Below are 6,260 nucleotides of genomic sequence, written 5' to 3'. Positions count from 1 at the left end.
TCTGCATCATTGGTTTCCTTAACTGGGGGTTTTCCAACGTTTCAGCCAACGAATTATCTTCTTGCAAGGTTAATCTTATGCCTTTGTTAGTATATATTATGTTCATTTCTTACACTACACATTTTCAACATTAAAATGCTTTTGGCTTCTGCTAAACTCAAAATATATTTAAGATCTCACATTAACATTTTAACTAAAAAAATCTTGTCCTTTCACCCTTAAGTAAAACTGTTTTTGGTACATCTTTTAAGAGGCGTTTAGGGAAGTTATGCAGTAGGTGTCGTGGAATTGTATCTTGAATTAGGATTTGCTTTTGTGAGAATGATTTTCCAACCATACTTCTGGGATGGCATTCAACCATAGCAGGACAGTACACACTGATCCGTAGGAAGTCAACTTTGTGCTGTTCTTTTTATTCACGGGAAAGGAACAGTCTGTGATTTGACACTCTTTAAAAGCAGTAACAACAAAAAGCTAACACCCACCACAAGTTGTTTTTTGTTTAGGAATTTTTCTCTCCTTTAAAAGAGAAGAAACTCAACTCAAACCTTACGTCGTCTTTAGCAGGAAGAGTTGAGTCACCTGAACCCACCATACCTACGACAGGTTTCGTCACCTGTGAATTTGATGAGGTCAAGCTAGAAGACTGAGCCGACCAACCTGGATTCTGGGTTGCAGCCACTGGAAGAGCTTTCAAAACACCCATGCAGGAGCCCTCTTATGGAGGCTCCAGTTTAATGGTCCTGACTGGGGCTTGGTTTTCTGTGTGATCTTTTGGCAGAGCTGTAGTTTTCTCTCTGAACTCCGCCTTTGTGAGATTTGTTTTGCGGTCCTTTTCTTCCTTTCTCTCCTCTCTTCCCAGCTCCCCCCATCAGATACACCGTGAGGCAGGCGTAGCCTTTCTTGAATTTTCTACCAAGCCCATTCCCCTGCCCCGACTCACCCCCTCCCTGTTTGTGGCAACACCCAGCATGAATGCTGTGGTCCTACTGGACTCCTGGAAAGAACTATAGGCTTTTATAAGATGCACCAGTCTATTTCATTTCCAGCATCTAATTCCATAAACTGAGACCTGCTAAAGCATCACTTGCCAAGCTTGCCTCGTGATGCATTCCCTGACTCAGTGTCTGACGGCTACTAGAGGTTTGACCTACTCTAGTCATTCAGAGAATTATCCAGAATATCTCCCAGATGGTCTGTGTTTTGTTCTTTTAAAACTACTTTTAGGGTCCAGAGGAATGGCTGAGCAGTGAAGAGCACTTGCTGTCCTTGCAGAGGACCTGAGCCCAGCTCCCGGTACCCATAGGGCAGCTACATACTTATACAAGAATTTTTTTTAAAAAAAGTAAAAAAGTTTTTAAATGCCTTGACTTACGGATTTTTTTCTTCTGTTAGTGTAAGAACTTCATAAAACTACAACCACTTTGGACCATGACAATTGGGGTGACTGGAATCTGTGCTTCTGGGCTGTGGCCAGTCATAGTTGGCTCTAGAATTTCTCTTAATCCCCTTGAGGTGAGACCTGTGGTTTCGTTTTGACACTGGTGTGAGATATTTTTTGTGCATAGAGTTTTCTCACAGTAAGGAGTCCCCTTAATTTTTAGCAAATGTTTCATTGAACATGCCAGAAGGTTGGGGAAAGCTGTCAGAGAGGAACACCCTAAATTCCTTGTAGTTGCTATAAATTAACCAGTGAATAGACTCATCTTTCCCCCCTCTGTCTTATTTCAAAGGAAAGGTGACCCTTGTGTGGAAAGCGTGTGGGTGGGAAGCTTCCTTGTGTCTACCTTAATATCCAATTCTAAGTCTCTGGAAGCCATTTTGCACCTATGTAAGTGCTAGGTAAATGACAGTGCAAAGTACTTTCTGTTTATAGACCTGCAGATGGGGCCTGGCCTTCTGTTGGCCTCTTTATAGGAAGCTAGTTTTACTTCCATTTGCACCTTCATCCCAACATTCCTTTATTCTACATAATTTAAAGATTTCTCCTTTGAACTGGCTGTAACCCCTGTCATGTATCTTCACTGATTAATATAGTACATATAATCTCTGATATATTTTTTTTAATCTACAGAAGAGGCATGTTTTTAATTAAAACATAATTTTATACACTTGGAATTCTTCCACTGAGTTCCCCAGTGGATTCACCTAACAAACCTGAGTATATTTGCAACCAGAGAAAGTACAGTTTATGCTCTAATGGAAGCCCGTATATATATTTTCTAAATGACAATAGAAATTTGATGACTTTATTCTCATTGGAATGTTCTCCATGAATTTTATCATTTCTTTGTCTTGCGACTGATAAGGCAGCACTCACAGCTGATTGCAATAGTTGGGAATGTGGTGTTAGGATATATGAGTAAACCCTGTGACTAAGGAGTTTTAGAGATATAGTCTGTTGGGTGAAAACCTTTAGAAAAACTTATCTTCCTGTGCCTTTCTCTTTAAACTCAATCAGGTAGCAATGCTGTGCTGGCAAGCAAGGGTCTCGAGTACTAGGTACCAGAGTTGGTCAGTTTGGGGCGTCTATGTTTATTCTTTACCTTGGATTGTAATTTGGGGACTTTGCCTCTTAGTGAATGTGCAATATTTTCCCAAATTCAGGGGAAATTTGTGCTGCTAATTTAGACTGGAATATCCTAAATTAAAAGAATGCCATTCTCATTGATTTAAGATGATTCTAATTATTTAGATGCTGAATCTCCTGGTTTAAGATGCCTTCTCAGATTATGAGATATGTAAGTAGAATACTGCTGTAATTCCTTTGTCTTAGTTTGAGTCACTACTGCTGTGATGAAACCACATGACTAAAAGCCACTTGAGGAGGAAATGCTTATTTCACTCACAGCTCCTGTGAGCGAAACATCTTCAAAAGCAACGAGGGCAGGAATTCAAGCAGGGCAGGAACCTGGAAGCAGGAGCTGATGCTGCTTACTGGCTTGCACCCCGTGGCTTGCTCAGCCTGCTTTCTTATAGAATCCAGGATCACCAGCCCAGAGGTGTCCCCACTAACAATGGGCAGAGCCCTCTCCCATCAATCACTAAGAAAAAGCCCCCCCAGACTTATCTACAGCCCTATCTTATGGAGACATTTTCTCAGTTGAAACTCCCTCCTCTCTGATGACTCTAGCTTAGGTCAAGATGGTATATAACTACTTATAGACATATAACAATTTTCAAAAGTTGTTCTGGTTTTGAAAGTATTCTTTAACCCCTTTTTATTGAAAACAATTTTTCTCCTCATATAATATCTACTGATTATGGTTTGCCCTCCTCGCAGCTTGACCCCAGCTCCTCTCCCATCCAGACCAACTTCATTCCTGTCTCTTATTAGAAAGCAAACAGCCTTCTAAGAGAGATTGTTATTTTCTGTCCCCGTGTCTCAAGCATGTATAATTATGTTGCAATTTATGTTGCAATTTTGTGTTTTCTGTCAACTCTAAAATATTGCCTGCCCCCATTACTTATCCTCAACTAATATTTTTGTTTTTGATTCTTGAAGAATACTTAGGCAAGGGCCAGAGAGGAGAAATGAAGAGGCTTGATGGCCGATTGGAGGGGGACTTCATGTTTTTTAATTTTCATTTACTGATGTTAAACTTACTTTTGTGGCTTTCATAGAGCGAATCAGATTGCTCTTGCTTTGTGAACTTCAAATTTCAATTCCTTATTAATAACGTTTCCCTAATTATTATTTTTTGTTTTTTGTTTTTGAGACAGGGTTTCTCTGTGTAGCCTTGGCTGTCCTGGACTTGCTTTGTAGACCAGGCTGGCCTGGAACTCCTAGAGATCCACCTGCTTCTGCTTCCCAAGTGCTGGGATTATAGGCTTGGGCCACCACACCCAGCTCCTAATGGCCCCTGATGATAGAAAAAAGCTTTAAGATGTATTTATTTTATTTAGTATCTATGAGTGTTGCCTACGTGTATGTACACACCACATGTGTACCTGGTGCCCACAGGGGTTAGAAGAGAATGTTGGATTCCCTGGAACTGGAACGGATAGAACTCCAGCTCTGTAGGTAATTACTGGCAGTCTGCCTGATGTCACAGTACTGGGGAGGTGGAGGCAGGGGAATCAGAAATTCAGGGCCACTCTCTGCTACATAGGAAGTATGAAGTTAGATTGTTATTTATAACAGTCAAGCTAAAACTTAATTTTGACCTGTCTCGAAACTTAGATTTGTCCATATGAACTCAGGAGTCATAGCCAATCCTTATAAAATAAATGTTTCATTTTTGTTGTAGTGCTTTTGGATTTCCTTGTAGACATGACTGTGTTGGGCATGATGTAAGCACAGAGGGATGGTCCCCTGCAGTCACCCGGGGAATCTGGACTATTCCCGTCCAGTGGCTCTGCTCCACACCACTTCTTAACTCATTGGACAATAAGTCATTCACATAGGCTTGGCTCACCTTTCTCCGATGAGACCTAGTCACGCTGTCCTAGCTGGGCGCAGGCTGAGCTTGGGAAACAGGCCTGTGGCCACTTCCTAGCAGCAGTTCCTCGCCGAGTAGAACAGATCTTCAGAAGACATGTAGCTACCTCTGCCGCAGCCTCCCCGCTGCCGTGTCCTGTCTTCCTCACCCCGCTTCCCTCCTGCACCGTCTCTCATCTCCTCCACTCCGTCTTCTGCAGGCGCGGTCCTCTCCCGTCTCTTTGTATTCGTTCTCTCTGTTGGCTTGGACCGTGTGTGCACATCTTCTCATTTTAGAAGCTGTCCTTACAGTTCTAACACATTTACGTTTTGAAATTTCCATAAGCCTATGCTTGTCGCTTCTCTACAGATAGGAAAAGAATCTCTTCATTCCTCTCTCCCCACTGCTAATGTGCCATGTAGCCTTTTTATGGTAGCATGTGGCTTTATTTTAACTTTAAAGACACTCATAAAATCGTTATAAAAATGAAATAAATACACACTATGTATTTTTTAAGTTTCTGTGCTAATTTTTTTCTTCTGAAATCTTCATTGCTGAAGCCAAGGACCTAGACTTTGGCCACACCATTATGAAGCATGTTCTTTATATCTTTTCCCCAGATAAGAATCTGTGGCAAGGTGCATCCCTTAGTCGTTATGCCTGAGCAGGTAGGTGGAAATCTTCCTGTCAGTATGGGGATGATATTGTTCTACTTTCTCTTAACACCGTTTGTTGCGAGTGCTAAACCTATTGTCAGTCTAAATGTCCTTTCCTTGGATGAATGTGTCTCTTCTCTCTAGGAGGTTTTCACACTGGGTTTATGGATTTATTTTTATTGATTCTTCACTTTGCTTCTCAGAATGTGTCTTCAAACTTTGAACTCACGTTTCTCCGGTTCTTAAAATTATTACCCATACCCCTTCAGATATTGTTCCTCTTCCATGAACTCTTTTTATAGGATTGATTAGGTGTATGCTGAAACTTCTCAATGTATTGTTCATGGCTCTGAACTGCCTTATATATTCATTTGTTCTTCCCAGAATATGTTCTGAGCACAGTTTTCCAATACTTTTTTGAGTATGTGTAGACTGGAGGTAAACTCTTTTTTTAAAAAAATTAATTCTTTTAACGTTTTGACCACTCCTCCCCCAGCTCTTCCCCAACTCATCTCCACGTCTCTACTCACCCCACTTTGTGTCAATATAAGGATATATATATATATATCCTAGTCACGCTGTCTATATATATCCTTAAAGACAAAATCGTGCTGCCCAAATACTCTTGGATGTGTGCTCCTCTTTTGAGGAGGGATTGCCTTACTAGAGACTATACTCATAAAGAAAACCATCTTCATCTCTGAGCAGCTACTAATTGTCAGTAACTCCAGGGCATAGGGTGGGATTGTATGCTTGCCTCCTCTTTTCCTGCTGGGATTTGCTCTGGCCTGGGCTTGTGCAGGTTCTGCGCATGCTCCGCGTCTGCTGTGACGTCATCTGATCAGTTGCCTTGCTGTATCCAGATCAGAGTGTGCTTCCTTGTAGTCACCACTATTTCAGGCTCTTAAGCACTTTCTGTCCCCTCTTCAACAATGACCCCTGACCCTCAGGAGGGGGTTGGGGTATATATGCTCCCTTTGGGGCCGAGGATTCTCAGTCCCCCTATTCTTGCACCGTGGCTAGTTGTGGGACTCATTACATCACCCGCTTTGATTAGAAGTTTCTCAGATGAGGCATGAGAGATGAATTCCAGTTCTTATATTTTCTTATGCATCTTAAAAACTCTGCTTGTATCTATTTTGGTTTTACTTTCCAAAGAACATATTCCTTCATTTAGCTCTGT

Source organism: Acomys minous, assembly GCF_964271855.1.
Source record: "Acomys minous genome assembly, chromosome: 8".
Lineage (NCBI taxonomy): Eukaryota > Metazoa > Chordata > Mammalia > Rodentia > Muridae > Acomys > Acomys minous.
The sequence above is the reverse complement of the archived record's forward strand: the minus strand, read 5'-3'. Positions refer to the sequence as shown.